Source organism: Schistocerca serialis, chromosome 6 (genome assembly GCF_023864345.2).
Source record: "Schistocerca serialis cubense isolate TAMUIC-IGC-003099 chromosome 6, iqSchSeri2.2, whole genome shotgun sequence".
In the NCBI taxonomy this organism is placed as follows: Eukaryota; Metazoa; Arthropoda; class Insecta; order Orthoptera; family Acrididae; genus Schistocerca; species Schistocerca serialis.
The window spans coordinates 563,545,463-563,567,344 of NC_064643.1; the positions used below are offsets into that span (position 1 = coordinate 563,545,463).

General features: G+C 40.3%; 1 protein-coding gene across 1 annotated transcript in view; it reads left to right on the forward strand.

Moving 5' to 3' along the window:
* Nucleotides 1-21,882, forward strand: part of LOC126484423 (uncharacterized) — a 251,771-nt gene that overhangs the window by 221,776 nt on the left and 8,113 nt on the right. The window lies entirely within an intron of this gene.

The following is a 21,882-nucleotide window of genomic DNA, read 5'->3' on the forward strand; positions in this document are numbered from 1 at the left end:
GGTGCTTGATGGTATATTAGTCAAGGAAACTGGCAGGCTAGTCCATTTGCCAAATATCCTCTCATTCCAAGAGTTCTTGCACCTGCACAGTTCGATGTCGCACATTGTCATTCGTAAAAATGAAGGCAGGGCCAAATGCAGCCTTGAAAAGATGCGCATAGAGAAGTAGTACAGTGTCAAAACAGCATTGACCAGTGAGTGTACAGTGTTCAGAAATTTGGAGGTCAGTAAGCCCACGCAACATAACACCTGGACTTCCAAACTGATCATGTTCGACATCGTTCCTGCGTGCATTAGACGTTCCCACATCTCATTATATGAAGTCTTCCTATCATTTGACAGAATTGATGATTCATGATTAGCGACATGCCTGAACAACATCAAGAATGTCTCATTTAGTTCTGTACAAAATTCTCACTCAGCACTTAGGATACTACAAAGTCTGTGCAAGGTAGGTGCCGTGCATGCTTATGCACAGCCTATTATCTGAGAAGCTGTTTTTGGTCAGTTGTTTTGATGCATTTAAACTGTAGGTGGTTGTTTCCACTACTGGATCTGCACTCATACCGCCCCGGTCAGCAGCCATTATCTGCTGGATTCATTAGACATGGGGCAGCTCATCAGTAATGCTTCCACTATAACAGACAATTCCATGATTCACTGTAACATCTTATGCTGAAACACCAAAGAAACTGGTAAAGGCATGCGTATTTAAATACAGAGATGTGTAAACAGGCTGAAGACAGCACTGCGTTTGGCAACGCCTGTATAAGACAACAAGTGTCTGGTGCAATTGTTAGATCAGTTACTGCTCCTACAATTTCAGGTTAGCAAGATTAAAGTGAGTTTGAACATGGTGTTACAGTTAGTGCACGAGTGATGGGGCACAGCATCTCTAAAGTAGCAATGAAATGGGGATTATCACATATGACCATTTTACGAGTGTATCGTGAATATCAGGAATCCGGTAAAACATTAAATCTCTGATATTTCTGCGGCTGGAAGAAGATCCTGCAAGATCAGGACTAATGATGACTGATCAGAATTGTTAAATGTGACAGAAGTACAACCCATCCGCAGATTGCAAAGCTGGGCTATCAACAAGTGTCAACGTGTGAACCATTCAACAAAACATCATCGATATGGACTTTTGGAGCCAAAGGCCTATTCATGTACCCATGATAACTGCACGACACAAAGCTTTACGCCTCGGCTGGGCCCATCAACACCAACATTGGACTGTGGATGACTGGAAACATGTTGCCTGGTCGGACAAGTCTCGATCCAAATTATATCAAGCGGATGGACCTGTATATGTATGGAGACAACCTCATGAATCCCTGGACCCTGATGTCACCAGGGGACTATCCAAGCTGGTGGAGGCTCTGTTATGGTGTGGGGTGTGTGCCGTTGGAGTGATACATACATAAGCATCCAGTCTGATAGCCTGCATCCATTCATGTCCATTGTGCATTCCGACGGACTTGGGCAATTCCAGCAGAACAGTTCAACACCCCACATGTCCAGAATTGCTACAGAGTGGATCCAGGAACACTCTTCTGAGTTTAAACACTTCTGCTGCCCACCAAACTCCACAGTCATGAACATTACTGAGCAAATCTGGGATGCCTTGCAACATGCTGTTCAGATTAGATCTCCACTCCCTCATACTCTTACAAATTAATGGACAGCCCTGCAGGATTCACGGTGTCAGTTCCCTCCAACACTACTTCAGACATAAGTTAAGACCATGTCTTGTTGCAGCACTTCTGTGTGCTCGTGTGGTCCTTACATGATATTAGGCAGGTGTACCAGTTTCTTTGGACATCCAAAGTATAATCCACACTTTCATGAACACTTGCACCAATGCAATGTTAATTCTTGAGAAACCATTTTATTCAGTGATTACTGATCTCAGTTGTCTTCCCTCCACTTATACAGTATGTTGTCTTGCCAGGACGGCAAAATGCTGGCGTGTTGGGAATTAATATGCATGCCCATGGCTTGGTTTAGCGACAAAGCCCACTTACATTTGAATAGGTCCGTTGTTAAGCAAAATTGGTGCATTTGGGAGACTGAACATCTGCATTTTGCAATCGAGATGTCTCTTCATCCTCAATGGGGGACTCTGTGATGTGCAATGTCCATCACAGAATAATCAATGCGATATTATTTGAGGGCACAGTGACAACCAAACAGTACATGAAGGTTTTGGAAGATGATCCTCCTTTTCCAAAGTGACCCTGATGTCAACAAGATGTGTTTCATGCAAGATGGAGCTCAACCCCATCGAAGCAAGAGTGTGTTTGGTGTCCTGAACGAGCACTTTGGGGATTGCTTTCTGACTCTGGGGTACTCGGAGGCCACTTTAATGGGCCCCGACTGGTCACCATATCCTCCGTATTTGAACACATGCAACTCCTTTTTGTGGGGCTACGTTAAAGACAAGTTCTACAGTAACTCCAAAACCATTGCTGAGCTGAAAACAGCCATTCAGGAGGTCATCGACAGCACCGATGTTCCAACACTTCAGCGGGTAATGCACCTCACTATTTGTCTATGCCATATCATCGCCAGCTATGGCAAGCATATCAAAATGTCATTACCTAAATCTGTAGTGATATTTACTTGTTGAATAAAGTGTGTGCACACCATAGTTTGTAACTTACTTACTTTTTTCCAAATAGTTCAGTAATTGTCACCCTGAAAAAAGCTTAATTTGTCCTAGGTGAGTAATATCCTTTAGCTTTATCAGCTTGTCGATGTCATTGCTACTTGAAGATACGAGCAAACCAGGATGCAGCTCTCCTTCCTTCACACAAATTATGTAACATACTGTCCCCACACCCTCCACCCAACAATTTCCACCCCCCTCTGTTTTGTCATCTCCTCTGCATTCTAATGTCCCACCCTGTTTATTTGCAGCCTTCTGCCGACGTATCCATCTGCCTTTCCCCGCTGCTCTTCTTTGTTGCTCCTTTTTTCTGTACCTCCCTGCCTTACAATCTTCTGATGCTGCACCTGTTGCCAGTCTAGTCCCTGCATTCTCCATCAGGCTACATTCATCACTCTCCCCACCTGTACACTACTGTCCCTTCCCTTCCCCGCCTCCTCCAGATTGTTGCTTGCATCCCACATGACAGTTGCATTCTGGCCCGAGATGCTGGTGTTGGTGGTCTTGTGTGTGTGTGTGTGGGGGGGGGGAGGGGTCTTTTAATTGTGCCTGTCTGCAACTTGACATATCTTCTTCATGTTTTTGTATGTCCATTCTTGTGGGTTGAGATCTGGGAGACTACGGCCTTTCACTATTGTTCAAACATGAAATATCTACAGCTGTCCTTAAAATGTCATCTATTGTGTAGCTACCAGTTCGGTGCTTCAACGCACCTCCTTCAGGCCTTAGTTGATGCTGAAGTGGCTACCATGATCCATATGTACAATGCATCAGTGGCTGACATAACATATGCAGACTACCTGTAACTTTGATGTCTCAGACCATCGACTGTCAAGTTGACAGTTGACAATTGATGGCTGGAGAGATGACATCACAGTTACAGGTAGTCTGCATATGTTATGTCAGCCACTGATGCATTGTACATATGGTTCGTTATAGGCACTTCAGCATCAACTAAGGCCCGAAGATGGTGCATTAAAGTGCTGAAACCGGTAGGTACACAATAAATGACATCTTAAGGACAGCTGTAGATGTTTTATTTTCATATAATGTCTTCTTTGCTACTTACTGTAGTCTTTCTTTTTCTACAGTGTTGATATTCCTACCTGTAGTTTCCATTGTTTGAAGGTAATAAAGTTGGTTCTGATGTACCATAAGACACATCTGATTACAACATAAGTGTTTGAATTTATCGATCTTTTGTGTCAGCGTTTTCAGTTCTATTTACTTTGCCAGCTCTCATTGTGTGATTCAACTTCTCACTTTGTGTTTTCTTTTCAGAAATTATGTCCATCATTATTAACACTTACTGAAAGTCAGAACTGCCTCATATTCACAGTGGCATAAAAGGTTTTGTAAGTAATGAGATCCCCACTATGATGTTGGGGGCTAGGTTAGCCCAACAGCAATTCCTTACCTGTTGTAAGAGACGACAAAGTGTTATACCTAGTTGAGCTTTCACTTTGCAGCTGGGTTATTATTGGGACACCCGTTATTTGTAGCCCATTTCGCATTCTCTCCCTCAACTTTTCTGGCTTAATTACATATAGTCCCCTTTTATGCTTTGATCTCCTCTTTTCTAAGTCTCACAGCAGTGCAGGACATTTGAGGTAGTGCGCCATATGTGATGCATAATCAATCCACCATGTGGTGTGATCTTCTGCACCTACTATTAGAGTGGATATATGTTCACATCCGAAGTCCAGTGCGGTAATCAGTCCGTTGTGAGAGGACCGTTGTGTACCCTCATGATTGTAGATCCCTCAAAATGCAGGGATCACACTAGTGCTGCCTGAGCTGTAACCACCTCATATATGCCAAGGAGTAGGTGCCTGTCTAATACAGGACTCCAACAAACAGCACATATGCCATGCAGCCTGTACGTTGGTGGCTGGTGCCCCATGGGCAGATTCTCCAATCAACGAGTGGCATCAGGGCGGACAATCCTCAGTAAAACAGGTCAAACTCACCAGTACAGATAGCCGTGCAAACATGGAAACCTCAGCAGATAGAAGACAAGATTTTAATTCAGAGGCTTACAACCCCAATGTGTTTGTCTTTGGCCACACCTTGGGATGAGTCAGGCAAGTAGAAATGGAGATGGACAGTTTGCCCGGTTCTTGGTATGCTCCAAGACTGATGGAGAATATTTCGCAACAACATAGCTGCTGTTTTTCATCAAAAATATTGAGGAGGGTTTGGAGAAGTTGCAAAATTGATCTCTGTTTATCAAAACTTTTAATACTAACAAATCACAGGCACTCCAGCCCTGTGCCATGATTGGGGATATACCATTTACCATCTCTCCTCATAACAAACTCAACAAGATTCAAGGTGTTGTCTTACAAAAGGATCCGACACTGCAAACAGATGAACTGTACAATAACCTACAGCAATGAGTAATAAATTTTGTTCGATGCATTCAGAGAGGACTCAAAGATAAAAGGATGGACACTGAAGCTTTCATCCTAGTTTTACCCAAGCAAGGTGTGATGTCAGGCCCTACTTCTCTTTTCCTATGAGATGTTGTTGTAGGTGTCAGAAGTTTGGACAAGTTTTCCCACTGTTCTAATGAAGGTGCATGGGCAATATGTGAAATGACAATGCATTAGGGCAACCCATGGGTACAACACGCTACGTGTGTAAACAGTCCAGAATACAGCAACCCTCATTTGCTGACCTATTCTGTTTTCAAGAGGGCGGGGAAAATCCAGGAATATAAAACACCTGGCTTATAAAGATGCCAATAAATATTTTAATAACCCCATCCAATTGAAATGATGTCAAACTTAGCAAACATTGTGTCAAAATCCACTTGTATCACAGTCATGAGGTATCATCAGCAACTTCTGGCCATAGTCACATAGCAAAGCCTGTTTTTCAATCGTGGGATGGCTCGGCATCTCCAGTGAAGGAGAACTCCTGCCAAGTTACTCCTCCCAGAATAAAACACACCAGCAGTCTACCACAAAAAAGCAGCTGTAAGAGACACAGGTTGAGAAAAAAAACATGTCCCAGAAGGCAAGATAGGGACTCCTCAGAGAAACCAAAACTTCACAGGTACAAGAAGAGAAAATCAAAAGCTAACAGATTCTGCTGCTTTTATTGAACCTGCTCCCCACCCCCCACCCGTACCTATGTACACTGAGGTGACAAAAATCGTGGGATAGCGATTTGAACATATGTAGATGGCAATAGTATCACCTGCACAAGGCATAAAAGGGCAGTGCACTGGTGGAGCTTTCATTTGTACTCATATGATTCATGTGAAGAGGTATCCAACATGATCATGGCCACATGATGGGAATTAACAGACACTGAAGCGGAATGGTAGTTGGAGCTAGATGCGTAGGACGTTCCATTTCAGAAATTGTTAGGGAATTCATTATTCTGAGAGCCATAGTGTCAAGTATGTGTCGAGAGGGACATATTTGAGGCATTACCTCGCAGCAAGGACAATGCAGTGGCTAATGGCCTTCACTTAACAACAGAGAGCAGGGGCTTTTTCATAGAGTTGTTAATGCTAGCAGATAAGCAACTCTGCATGAAATAACCACAAAAACCAATATGGGACATACAATGAACACATATATTGGTACAGTGTGGCAAAATTGGGCACTAATGGACTATGGCAGCAGATGACAGACGGGAGTGCCTTTTCTAACAGCATATGACACTGCCTCCAGTCCTGGGCTCATGACCATAATGTTTGGATACTAGATGACTGGAAAGCTATGGCCTGGTCAGATGAATCCTGAAATTCAGTTGGTTATGGCTCATAGTAGGGTTAGAGTGTGGGCAGGCCTACGAACCTGTGGCCCCGAGTTGTCAACAAGGCACTTTGGATGCTGTTGGTGGCTCCATAATGGTGTGGGCTGTTTTTACCTGGTCCAGCTGAACCGATTATTGAATGGAAATAGTTATGTTCGGCAACTTGAAGACCATTTGCAGCCATTCACGAACTTTGTGTTCCCAAACAATAATGGAATTTTTATGTATGACAATGTGCATTGTCACTGGGCCATAGTTGTTCGCAATTGATTTGAAGAACTATTTAAGATGTGACAGAGGCCCTGCTTGTGGCTGTCTATGGTGCAGGTTCAGTAATCTACAAGTTGTTGCTCATGTTGGTACCAATTACGCCTGTTGCTTGGGTTCTGAGGGCATCCTTAGTTCCTAGAGGTGGCTAGCGGAATAGCAAAGACTGCTGGTCTTGCTTGGGGAGTGCAAGTAGTTATCACAATGTGTACTTTGTATGCAGAGTTGATAGGGGTCCTTCAGTTTAGAGCCGAGTGGAGGGTCTCAAACAGTCTACATAGATTCTGTGACTGCCATGGTTGCAGGTTTTTGGACCTACACTGTGGGATGGAGAGTTATAGGAATTCCCCTGAAAGATCAGTGGTGCACCTCTCGGCTAGCAGAGTCCTTGTAGAATGCACATGGTTGTTTTTTAGGCTAGGCCGTAGTTTGAGGTCCTCTTGAGAATGTTCACCAATCGATATGCAGAGGCTGAAATGAGATCACATGCAAAGTAGACAATTCATGACTGTCAAAATTTTAACAGTATTTCACGAAATATTCGTAACAAAGTTTCTAATTTATTGCCCTCCAGGAAATTTTTTGTGTTCGAATTGTTTCGAGAACTGATAGTTGGCTGAAACTCAAAGTAGAAAGCTCCGAAATATTTAGTGAGGTATGGAACACATATCGAAAAGGAAGATTAGACATCATAGAAAGGGGGGGGGGGGCATTGCTGTTGACAAAAATATTGTCTACAAAGGTTGAAACTGAGACTGACTGTGAAGTTATCTGGTCCCAAGTAGCAGGCCTAAGTGAACTCAGGTTAATTATCAGATGTTTTTACCAGCCACCTGGCTCTGCCATAACAGTTATACGGTTGTAGAATCATTCAAGAAAGTCTACACTCAGTAGCATGAGAACACCCAGATCATGCAATATTAGTTGGAGGTGACTTAGTGTACCATGTATAGACTGGGACATGTAGATTCACTGCAAGTGATACAGACAGTACATACATACATACATTAATCCTTGTTCCATAGATCATGAATAAGACATTTCGTAATGATGTGGAACGTGTCTCACTTTAACAGAAGTTTTCTTTACACAAAATAATAAATTTTTTTTCCTACTTCATATCTAAGAATTCATCTGTTGAGTAGAGGGAGCTGTCATTCAGAAATTCTTTTAATTTGCTTTTAAATGTTGGTTGGCTGTCTGTCGGACTTTTAATACTATTTGGCAAATGACCAAAGATTTTTGTGGCAGCATAATTCACCCCTTTCTGTGCCAAAGTAAGATTTAATCCAGAATAGTGAGTATCATCCTTTCTTCTAGTGTTGTAGCTATGCACTTCGCTGTTATTTTTGAATTGGGATGGGTTATTAATGAGAAATTTCATAGGTCAATATATGTATTGCGAAGGTACTGTGAATATCCCGAGTTCCTTAAATAAATGTCTGCAAGGTGATCTTGGGTTCATAGTCTATATTTATCAAAGGTGTTACGCCATTTACTGTACAGAATTGTATAAACTGTGTTTTCTTAAAATTTAGTGAGAGTCCATTTGCAGAGAACCACTTAATAATTTTCTGAAAGACATTATTTGCAATTTCCTCAGCTGATTCTTGCTTCTTGGGTGTGATTACTATACTTGTATCATCAGCATAAAGAACTAACTTTGCATCTTCATGAATATGGAGTACCAAGTCGTTACTACAATAAGTGACGCAAGACTGAACTCTGTGGGACACCATTCTTGATACTTCCCCAGTTAGAGGACTCTGCTGGTTTTTGTAGACTATCAGTACTATTAATTTCAACCTTCTGCATTTTTCCAGTTAAGTATGAATTAAACCATTTGTGCACTGTCCCACTCATACCCCAATACTTAAGCTTATCTAGAAGAATTTCATGATTCACACAATCAAAAGCCTTTGAGAGATCACAAAATATCCCAATTGATGTTCGGTTATTCATTGCATTTAATATTTGATCAGTGAAAGCATATATAGCGTTTTCTGTTGAAAAGCCTTTCTGAAAACCAAATTGACATTCTGTTAGTACTTCATTTTTACAAATATGTGATGCTACTCTTGAATACATTACTTTTTCAAGAATTTTGGATAAAGCTGTCAGAAGTGAGATTGGGCGGTAGTTGTTAGCATCAGATCCATCCCCTTTTTTATGCAGTGGTTTAACAATAGCATATTTCAGTCTATCTGGAAAAATTCCCTGTTTCAGTGAGCTATTACATATGTGGCCGAGAATCCTACTTATTTCTTGGGAACAAGCTTTTAGTACTCTTTTGGAAATGCTATCAATTCCATGTGAGCTTTTACTTTTGAGTGAATTTATTATTTTCCTAATTTCAGTAGGAGAAGTAGGTTGAATTCCAATTTTATCAAATTGCGTAGGTACTGCCTCTTCCGTACACTGCCTTGCATTTTCTAATGAATAAATGGAACGTATTTTCTCTACAACACTTAAAAAAATGATTATTAAAAATGTTTTCTACTTCTGACTTCTTGTTAACAAACTTTTCATTGTGCCTGATAGAAATACAGTCTTCCTGTGCTCTCGGGTGCCCTGTTTCCCATTTCACAATATTCCAAATTGTTTTAATTTTATTATCCGATGTGCTAAACTCAGACACAATGCACATACTTATGGACTTTTTAATAACTTCTTAATACAGTACATTAGTTTTTATAATGTTTCATTGTTTCGGGATCATTACTCCTCCTAGCTATAAGATACATTTCTCTTTTCTTTTTACAAGGCATTTTTATTCCTTTACTAAGCCATGACTTTTTACATGGTTTCTTACAATTATATTTCACTGTTTTCAAATGTGCTCACAAAGGTATCATGAAATAGGTTAAATTTTAAATTAGCACCATGTTCCCTGTACACCTCACCCCAGTCTAACTGTTGCAAGATTTCCCTAAAATTTTGAAGTGTTAAATCGTTAATGGAACTAACTATTTTGGAGGACTGTTTTGCATTACTGTGTGGAGCTATATCATATACTGCAACTAGCTGTGCATCGTGATCAGACAGACCATTCTTAACAGGAAAAGTTTTTATTTGATTAAATTTATCTTAGTCTATGAAAACGTTATCTATCAGTGTGCTGCTTTCCTGTACCACCCGAGTAGGAAAATCAATAACTGATGTCAAATTGAAAGAACCAAGTAATACTTCAAGGTCAAGCTTTCTATCTGACTTTCAGAAAATCTACGTTGAAATCCCCACAAACAATAATTTGCTTTCCTGTGTCTGACAGGTAGCACAACAAAGAATTCAAGTTTTTCAAAAATAGTTGAAAATTTCCCAATGGGGATCTATACATGGCTACAATTATAAAAGTGCCTTTATTTAGTTTAACCTCACATCCACATGCTTCTATGTGTTGCTCTACTCTAAAATTTTTTAGCTTCCAAATTTTTCACACTATGACTGATTTTAACATATATGGCAACTCCTCCTCTCTCCATAGTGTCTCTACTTACATCTGCTGAAAGCTTATATCCACCTACATTTACCAGTTCCATACCTGTGACTATATGATGTTCAGACAGGCATAGTACATCTATTCCACCCTCAGTTTCTAAATCTTCTGTACAAACAAGATCATCTACTTTGTTTTTTAATCCCCTGATATTCTGATGCAATACATGAACATTATTTTTTACTGTGCTTTTATGTGAATCTTGTGACATACTAACATTAGGTTTCACTTTACTGTTATGAGAATCTTGTGATATTTTCACATCACTAGTACCTGCCTGTCTGAACTTTTCATTAAGCTTAATTTCAATCAATGTAGGATGATTGGAAACTGATCTTAGCCTAAAAGTGTACTCCCATGAGTTTCAGTGCCCCCCCCCCCCCCCCCCCCCCAAAGATTTTGCTATCATCCCAGCCAGTTTACCCTTCCCTTTCCTATTGAGATGCAGGCCATGTCTTGTGAAGTCCTACCTACCAAAACCATCAACAGGAGCCATACCTATGCTTGACAAAGTAGCCGCCTGAAGCAGCTGATCTAGCTCCATATTGACCCCCCTGACAGAGCTGTTCAATTGGGGCTGGTCATACCACATGAAAGCAGGAACCAAGCCAACATTTGTCTTCACCCTCCTCCCCCCTTAAGCTCATCAGTTCCTCCCTAGCACTATCCAGTTCAGCCTGAAGGGCTCTAATCTTCCCTTCCTGTTGCGTTGTTTTCCAGTCCATTGAACATAATCTACAATATCATGGAAGAGACCCATTTACTTACCCGATTCCCATGCCACTGCATTCACCCTAATGTAACCATCTGCCACAACAGCTGCACAGAACCCCAGAACTGACATCCTATGGCAGCTCAAACACTTCTTGCTCATGGTTGTTTACAATATTTTTACAAAATTTATCTAGGCAATAACAATAATATTCTATTAACTACAGATCACAAAAGCCACTAAAGTTACGTGGAACACTATTATATATGTATACTATTAATATAATAATCTAATGCAGTTAAACTAACGTTAAAAATCAAAACTTGTATACCCGAAAAATTAGGCCCAAGATCGTGTATGCACGATACATACTTTACGTGTTTTGAAAGGAAATAAAAGATAGAACTTACAACCTTTAATTCCCCGAGTAGATACGGTACTACTAAATATATGTGTAATGAAAATAATCTAAATTCTACACTTAAAAAGAAATGTCTTAAATTTGTATGTAAACCTACATCTAAAGTACACGGAAACTGCCCCTTACGTCCCTCTCCCTCTCGAGAAATACTTTGAAATGAGTGAAACCTTCAATAGATACTATAAAACAGACTCTAATTAACTTCATTGTGGTGTAATGTTAAATTAATTGTCAGTTATTATAGAATTAATTACTTATCTTGGCGAGCTTAATATTCAAGCGTGTGCGATCTGCGTCATTGCTGCCAACTACCAGTTGCTGTCCTGAACTGCTTTTGAAAATTTTTCCAAAAACTGCCCTGAACAACTCCTTAGACAACCCACACCCAATGGAAATATTTTAGACCTTGTGGCTCAAACAGGCCTGACCTTATTGACAGTGTCACTATTGAGACAGGGATTAGTGATCAAGATATCATAGCCACGGTGGTTACTAAAAGTTAGCAAATCCATCAAGAAGGCTAGGAGAGTATTTCTGCTTGAGAAAGCGAATAAGCAGTTGTTAGCATCCCACATAGACAATGAATGGACATCATTTAGTTCCAATATAAAATAAGTAGAGGAATTGTGGGCATAGCTTAAAATGATCGCACTCTGGAGATGTATTTTCTAGGTAAGTGGATTAAGAATGGAAGAAAGCCACTCTGTTGTTTAATAATAAAATTCAGAAAATACAGTAACAGAGATTATTGCACTCACTGTTCAGAAAGGAATGTGCAAATGTAAACAGCAAAAGTTAGTAGAAATTCGTGTGTCTGTAAGATCATCAGGGCATGAAGCATACAACTACTTCCACTACCTTAATGTGAGATATTACCAAGACCCCAAGAAAATTCTGGTCATACATAAAATCATAAAGTGAGTCAAAGGCTTTTACCCAGTCACTTGTCCACTAGTCTTGGTGACAAAAGAAGATAGCAAAAGGAAAGCTTCAAATTTCACATTTGAGAAACCATTCACATCGGAGGAACATCCAAACATATTGTCACATGACTGCCAAGCAGACTCCTGTAAGGAGGACATTGAAATTAAATGACACTATTTTACTGGTCTCGTACATTGGAACTGGCATACATGGCATAGGGAAGCAACTGAAAGAGTTAAAAACAAATAGATCATCCGGTCAAGATGGAATCCCGGTTCGGTTTTACAGAGTGTATCCTGCTATATTGGCCCATTACTTAGCTTGCATTTATTATGAATCTCTTGCCCAGTGCAAAGTCCCAAGCAACTGGAAAAAAGTGCAGTTGTCTCCTGTGCATAAGAAAAGCAAAAGAACTAACCCACATAATTGCAGAACAATTCCATAACATAGATTTGCTACAGAATTATTGAACACATTCTGAGTTTGAATATAATAAATTCTTTGAGACAGAAAAGCTTGTGTCCAGAAATCAGCACAGATTTAAAAATCATTGCTCATGTGAAACTTTCCCATTATTACATACAATCCTTGGATGGAGGACAACAAGCACATTTCCTATTCCTAGAGTTTCAGAAAGCATTTGGCATGGTGCCCCACTGGAGAGTGCTGATGAAGGTCCAAGCATATGGATTAGGTTCACAGATAGGTGAATGGCCCGAAGACCTTTCAAGTAATTGAAAGCAGTACATTGTCCTCAATGACCATTGTTCTTTAGAGACAAGTGTATCATCAGGTGTGCCACAGGGAAGCATGATATGATATGACAGATAGGCTGAATAGTAATTTACAGACATTGGCTGATAAACTGTGGTGTACAGGAAGGTGTCATCATTGGGTGACTGTAGGAGAATACAAGATGATTTATCTAGTTGGTGTGATGAATGGCAGCTTGCGAAATGTAGAAAAATGTCAGGTAATATGGATGAGTAGGAAAAGCAGTCCTGTAGTGTTCGAATACAACATTTGTAGTGTGCTGCTGACAGTCACATTGACTAAATATCTAGACATAATGTTGAAAAGTGATATGAAAGGGTGTGAGTATGTATGGTTGGTAGTGGGTAAGGCAAATGCTGTACTTCATTTTATTGGGAAAGTGTAGTTCATCTATAAAGATGATGTCGTATACAATGCTAGTGTGGCCCCTTCTTGAGTACTGCTAGAGTGTTTGGGATCCCCATCAGGTCAAGAAAATATTGACGCTTTCAGAGACATGCTGCTAGATTTGTTATCATTAGGTTCAATCAGCATGCAAATATTTTTTGGATGTGCTTTGTGAACTCAAATGGTAATCCCTGAAGGGAACACAATGCACTTTTCACGAGGCACTATTGTGAAAATTTATAAACAGCATTTTAAGCTGACTGCAGATCAATTCTGCCAACACACATTTTGCTTAAGATAAGGTGAGAGAAATTAGGGCTCATGCAGAGGCTTACGGACTGTCATTTCTCCCATTCTCGATTGGAAAGGACATGACTAGTAGTGATATGTGGATCCTTCCTCTGTGTGCTGTACAATAGTTTGTGGGGTATGTAAGTAGAAGTAGAAACAAGATGTAGATCAACTGGGATATGATTGGAACGTCTGCGCAAGGACCTCTAATTGCTCCCTCTTGTCAGTGTACATGGTGTTCCCTCTCGGTATGCGCCCCCCCATCACCTGCTGGTGTGTTCCCAGTCCTGTGCTTCGAATGGGCCTCTTCTGTAGCTCTAAGGAACAAGCTGACCCCCACCATTCTCAGACACTTATTACGTTCATTTCGTCAGAACTACTCCAACTCGACATGCATGTATACAGATGGTTCAAAAGTCAAAGACAGGGTTGGTTATAATTTTCTGCAAATTAGGACCAAAAATTTAGAAAAAAGGATTGTTTCATTGGAGAAATCTTGTAATTGACACAGGAAAATCTGGAAAAAAGAAAGAGAACAATTTTCAATATTGCATCCGAAACGTCTTGCCAGTTAAAGCAAATAATTCAGTGTTTTTATTGGACTCCTGGCCTAAACTTAATATCACACCTGTCTTCAGAGGATGACAAAAAGATTCGGCCTCTCGATTAAGAAATTTTTTGACACTGTCAAGCACATTTCAGAAAAATGTTGGACAGTATAATTTCTGATAGCTTTTTGTCATTTCAGCTTTATCAACAAAATAAGATTGTTAAACTTCAGTCATTTGTGCAATGTCAGTTTGCACCACCAGGTTTTACAAATTTGATCAGCATGCCTGGTACGTAGCACAGTTTGCAACACAATGCCCACGACCATTTCTTAGTGCTTCTCAGTACTGTGTAAATAAACCTAGTAATTACTGCGACGTTACTAAATGCATTAATTTCTCTTTTTTATCAGGTGTGCCTGGGTGTAAAAAAATTGTTTTCATTATCAGCAGACACTTTGCGTTTTTGTGAGGATTCCTGGAAATAATCAAGGAACTGTTTCATTGTTATTAAAATATACATTATTCAAGAATAAGAACTGTGTTATAGAAATCATTATAAATATTTCATGTCAACATATTAAATCCAGATTGATGGAAAATGTCTGTTATGTAGAATCATACACTACTGTTATTTTCTTTCCTTTACTACTCACTTGCATAACAGTTACATCTGCAGCAACTAAGCTGGCAATAGGAATGGCAAGTTATTAAAAATTAATGATTTGAGACATTTTTTATGGTTTAAGGACTAAATTTGTGTGTGTGCACTGTAGACTTGCCGTTATGCAGCACTATGTTCTCTTAGCATGGCTACATTTGCTTTTTCACCAATTCACGTACTAGGCAGGAAGGGCAGTACAGACTGCTGTTATAAGCAGTTCTTCGTGTGGTGAAAATGAGTAAATTGAACATTTTTTGTAAAAATACTCGCTGTCAGGGCTACCACTGCCCCCCCCCCCCTTTCTCCCCAGTGGAGAAGTGGTAGTCATCTCATGATAACTCATAATCTCACAATGTATGTCCTGCTGGCTGACTCAAGACAGGCTGGCAAGCTGTTTATAACCCTACCCCCGATACTTACGGATGATGGAGTAGCAGCTACCAAAGTCATACGTTCCCTGAGGAAAAGCAGACTTCCTCACAAAGCTTAATGTACCCCCAACACCTGGTGTCAGGGGTGGTGTGGGGGAAATAACTGTTTAAGCTAATTACAATATTATGAGGAGGATAGATTGCTACTCACCATATAGAGGAGACAGTGAAGCACAGACAGGCACAAAAAGAAAACTGCTATACATTTAAGCTTTTAGAACCTACTTCTGTTGCAGAAAACGCACACGCGCACACACACAGTCCAGTGCATATGCATGCACGTGAGGGGGCACGTGCACGCATATGTGTCACCCAGTTTGTCATACTGACCATTAAGGCCCTTGTTCATGTATTTTTCAGTGACCAGTTTTTAAGTGCTTGAGTTTTATCTGTCCTTCAACCATCCGACAAAGCTAATGCTATACACCTTTTCAACCATGATTGATGACATGGTCGCAGGCCCCAGAGCTCACAACCCTTAATCATCATTATGAGGAATACAATTGTATTTCCCAACATGTGTTTTGAAGCTTCCTTTAAGAAACATTTTGAAGCAACTGAGTTGTATGAGTTGAAGTAAAGGGGCAAAATATCTCAATAAAGGTGACTTGTTTTCCCTAAAAGATAATGTTTTAATTAATCTGAGTAGTAAAAGAAGAAATTCACTGAATGGTTGATGTGCTACATTATTGATAGGCAAATAAAACAGGAATGAGAACATTGATAGCTTGTCATTTATTTTTTTGGGACAGATCAGTTTTCTGCTCACATTGCATGTAACTCTTAAGATATTGAGCAGCAAGTGAAAAGTGCAGTATTTACAATGCATCTGATAACTGACCACAGAAGTTTGTTGCAATGTGTACAAAACAAGAATGAAGAATTACATTGAACCGGTAGCTTTGGGTCCACAGACAAGTGATAAAAATTAGTTTTGTTTGTTAAGCTGTGTTGGTTTCTTCAGAGAGGTCCATTCCAATTTTCTTCCACATCCTTCTCCAGCCAGACTTGCCAATCAACTCTCATGAGCTCATTCTCAATGTGCAGGTTGAATCCTAACCTTCATTTTTAAATACTTAAAGTAATTGACTCTGTGCAAGGAGGTAAGTGTAGTTAGATTTTTTGTAGCTGCTGTTGTCTTCATTGGATAACTTAAGTAGTCTATCAAAAGGAAAATTCTCTTGAGAGAGCTAAACAATCACAAGGAAACAGAATCATTGGCTAGTATATACCTCCAGGAGGTGAAACTTTTAAGAACACCCACACACACAAGCTTAGGACCAGCAACAGCAGAGGTCTGCTTCTACCAGTTTTTCCATTCCTTTGTAAATAATTTGTCTTAATATTTTGCAACCATGATTTACTAAAGTGATGGTTTATTATTATTCACACCTGTCACCACCTGGCTTCTTTGGATCTGAAAATATTTTATTCTTCCTAAAGTCTGGGAGTATTTAGTCTGTCTTACATATCTTCCACACCAAGTGGAGTAATTTTATCATGGCTGTCTCTCGCAAGGATCTCAACAACTCTGAGGGAACGTTGTCTATTCCAAGAACCTTGTTTCCACTTGGATTTTTCAGTACTCTGCCGAGTTCTTCTCGTAGTATCATATCTTACATCTTACCTTCATAACCTTCCTCTTATCACACTTGGATGGGTGACCATCCCGTCTGCCGAGCACTGTTGGCAAGTGGGGTGCACTCAGCCCTTGTGAGGCAAACTGAGGAGATACTTGATTGAGAAGCAGCGGCTCCAGTCTCGGAAACTGACATACTGCCGGGAGAGGAGTGTGCTGCCCACATACCCAGCCATACCCGCATTCAGTGACGCCTGTGGGCTGGTCAGTACTGTTGGGCCTTCAATTTTCTTATAGACAGTATCTATCTTTCCCCTAGTTAGGCATACTTTTATAGCCTTGCATTTGTCCTCTAATGATTTTGCAATTTGTGTCAGTTTCATTTTTCTTAAATTTCTGTATTCCCCTTTGCCTGCACCATTTTTGTATTTTCACATTTTGTCAATTAAATTCAATATCCCCTGTCATCCAGTGACTTCTTCTAGGCCTTATGCCTATGTTATCATCACCTGCCTTCCATGTTTCATTTCTCAAAGCTACCTATGCATTATTTTCCAAACATTACAGTCCAGCATTGGATGATGATTCCTCTGAAATTCTCGACAACCTCTGGACCCTTCACTTTATCCGGATCCTATTTCCTTAATTTCCAACCTTTTTGCAATTTCGTCAGTTTTCAGTCTGAAACCTTCCAGTGTCACCCGGTCTGTTGTACAATACAACATTCTTTCATGATTCTTAAACTAAGTGTTAACAATGATTAAATTTTGCTCTCTGCAAAATTCTACCAGGTGGCTTCCTCCTCCACTCCTTTCCAACTGCCATATTCATTCGCTACTTTCCAGTCTTTCATTCCTTACTACAGAACTCCAACTCTCCACCAAAATTAAATTGTCATCTCCATCACCTTTCTGAATAATTTCCTTTACCTCCTCTTATTTACTCCCCCTCTTCCACTTTGTCTTTGTCCCTCCACCCATCTTTGCCCCACCCCTCCCACCCCATCGTGTCTCTCTGCCGCCCCGCCGTGGCCCAGTTCAGTCGTGCACACCTCTAAGCAGTGAGGTGTTGCTGTATTTCCTCCCCTCTATGGCAGTAAAAATGAGAATTCTCATTTTTCATTCATTCACACTCTCTCCAGCTTCCACACATGTAAACAGAGAACATATGTTCATTAACATTTTGTAGAAATACATTGGTTGCTTTTCAGTATTGGTGAACCTCATGCTATGGATTTGTGCAATCTTCCCTTGTCATATCCTTAGTTCCAGAGCCTCTGTGAACATGTGTTGTACCCTGCTGCAAGGGCAACTACAACTGTTTTGTAGGTGGTGGTACTCAGAACATAGATATGGTGCCTCTCGTAGTTCTACTGTAAAAGACAGTGCATGAATATGCCATTGTTTTGTGACACTATCAGCATGTTAAGATGAGCCGAGAGTAATCAATGGTGGAGTTGAAGCAAGTAAGGATCTTGGTGTAATGACTTCAAAGAATACATTGTGTGGGAAGGTAACAGAAATAGATGGCAACCGTGATGGTAACATGTAGGCAGAAGGTTGACTCGGAGATCTCTGACTGTATTCAGTTAATCCAAGTCCCTCTATTTCCATTGGCAGCCATAGTGTGTTCTGTTATGGCTGTTATCCTAATGCTATTTATGTGGGTAACAACATGTTACTACAGAGCCATGTTGTTCAGTACCCACTTGCTTTCCTTTATTCTGTTTTTAGATCATGAGGACTGTTAAAATAATTCCAGAACTTTGCCCACAAAATTTTTCTACGTTTAGTTTTTACTTATTGTGCATGGTACGTTTCGAAATACTCTCCTGTCCAATTGATACACCTCTCTGTATGCCGTTTCGACTTCTGGAAGCAGACAGGGTATACCTCTTGCTGGATCGTGCGAAGCACCACCTGCAAATTTTCTTGTATCTTATCTATCATTGCAAATCTTCGCCCTTTCAACAGCATTTTCAAATATGAAAATAAAATAAGTCGCAGGGGCGAGGTCTGAAGAGTGAGGAGTATGAGGCAGCACAGTGATTTAGTTTTCTTTGCAATAGTCACGCACCAACAGGGGTGAGTGTGCAGGTGTATTATTGTGATGCAAGAGCATGAATTACCTCACCAGATTTCAGGCCATTTCCTTCTCACATTTTCTCGAAGGTGTCGTAACACATCCTGATAGTACCATCAATTAGCAGTTAATCCCTGTGGCACATATTCATAATTAACTAATCCTTCAGATTCAAAGAAAACTTATCAGAATGGCTTTTGACATTTGATCTGACCTGATGACAAACTTTTTTTGGTATTGGAGAACCTCTTCCGACCCATTGTGAAGATTGAACTGTGGTCTCAATATTATCATAACCGTAGACCCACATCTCATAACCAGTTAAGGAACATCTCGCCATCATTTGCAGCCTACAAAGGCTCTTCACAGATTGCAAGGTGAATGTCTGACTCTTGAGCTGTGGGACGAACTTGGTGGCTACATGATGCATTCTGAGATGCTGTGTCAGGATTTCATGAAATAACCCAACTGAAATGTTACATCCTTCTGCAATTCCTCAGTCAGTCAGTCTTTGATTGGCATGCACAATTTCTTTGATGATCCTGAGATGGTCGTCATTAGTAGTCATTGAAGGGCATCCAGAACAAGGGTCACCTTCAACTTCCGTCCGACCATTTTTAAACTGTGTGAACCATTCATAACACCGAGTATGGCTTAAGCACTCATCACTGTAGGCTTCCTGCCTTATATGGTGAGTTTCTGTAAAGATTTTTTGGAATTCCATGGAAAATTTAATGTAGATGCGTTGCTCCTATAACTGTGCCATCTCGAAATTCGCAAAGTCTGCAACACAATGTTCTATCGAATACAGCACTGAACAATAACTTTCATACGTATAACAATGAAACTTCCAACAGTTACTCATTAAACACAAGCACTGATGGGATGCCAACAGCATTTCGCTCCAACACACTACTGGCGTGAAATTATGAATATTCCAGAGTTTTTTGAAGAGACCTTGTATGTGAGCAGCAGGGGTCTGAATAAAGGTGGAGTGCCTGTTCAGATCTGAATTCAGGTTACATTCGCAGTGATAGTTCTCACGGTAGTGGCAATTTAATGATCATGGAGGGAGAAGTTCAGATGACCTGATATAGCCCAGTATACTACTCGCCTTCCCCTTCAGCATAATTGGGTTGTTTGATAACATCTGTAGGTCAATGTGACATTTCAGAGGTAATGTTTCCTATCAACTGTGAATTCTTGCACTCCACAGCTTTGGTGATTTTTTTTAAATTTTTTATTTATTTGTATTCCATATAATTTTCAACTTATTCACAGATGCAAGAAACTTCAGTTCCTGTTGTGTGTTGTTCCACCTTAAAAGAGCGGGGGATTCTGAAACTCTTGTTTACCTGTTGTGTTGCAAGCTACTACCATGTATATATGGATCTCATCCCACGTGTGATGCTGGCTCTTCATATAGTGGCTTAACCTACTTTCGAATTCTCCCCTCCCCAATTAGGCTTACTGGAATTGAGATGCAGCACCCTCTTCCAGGCAATAAAGTTGAGTCAGCTCAACTCAGATTCAAAATAGGTGCACTGGTCTGTGATGAAAGATTCAACTTCGCTATCCTCAGTGTGACCATTGTCACTCTACATTTCTTGGAGTGCTGGTCTGGAATAGCTATCACAGCCAAGTACTGTGAAAGTGGTTTATAATGGCCACAATGTATTTATTCTCATCTACATGAAAGGAGAATAAAAATCTCTGCCAATAATTTGGAATGTCCTGCCAATTTTCTGTTGTCTTCAGTGTAGTAGTACTTGTCAATTCAGCTCTGCTTGCCTTCTGTATGGAAAAATGCTCGTTCATGTATTGCGTTCTGTCATGTTAAATGTTTCACCACCAGTAATCGGAACAACATGGTGGTCAGTAGACAGCACTGAATCAAAGATGTCCTTAAGCACTTGATTACACAAGCTGGCTGGCACTAAAATTTGCTTGCCTGCTCATGTCTGATAATATAAAATTTGTTTTATCCCCCACTACCTGGGAAGTAAAGTGTTGGCAGGTCAGTGGTACTGCTCACTCTGCAGCTCCTCACATGTAATATCAATGTGTGTGGTTGCACAGTTCCCGTGAAGGATTGAGTCTTCTGCCTCACAAAGTTGGTGTATCACTGTGTTGATGAATTCACTCAACACACATCATAGGTATCTGTTGTGATCATTCCGGTTGAGTAACCCTTTGAAAAGCAAGGGGAAACTACGGCTGTAATTTTTCCCGAGGGCATGCAACTTTACTGTATGATTAAATGATGATGGCGTCCTCTTGGGTAAAATATTCCGGAGGTAAAATAGTCCTCCATTCGGATCTCCGGGCGGGGACTACTCAAGAGGCTGTCGTTATCAGGACAAAGAAAACTGGCGTTCTACGGATCAGAGCGTGGAATGTCAGATCCCTTAATTGGGCAGGTAGGTTAGAAAATTTAAAAAGGGAAATGGATAGGTTAAAGTTAGATATAGTGGGAATTAGTGAATTTTGGTGGCAGGAGCAACAAGACTTCTGGTCAGGTGACTACAGAGTTATAAACACAAAATCAAATAGGGGTAATGCAGGAGTAGGTTTAATAATGAATAGGAAAATAGGAATGCGGGTAAGCTACTACAAACAGCATAGTGAACGCATTATTGTGGCCAAGATAGATACGAAGCCCACGCCTACTACAGTAGTACAAGTTTATATGCCAACTAGCTCTGCAGGTGACGAAGAAATGTATGATGAAATAAGATAAATTATTCAGATAGTGAAGGGTGACGAAAATTTAATAGTCATGGGTGACTGGAATTCGGTAGTAGGAAAAGGGAGAGAAGGAAATGTAGTAGGTGAATATGGATTGGGGCTAAGAAATGAAA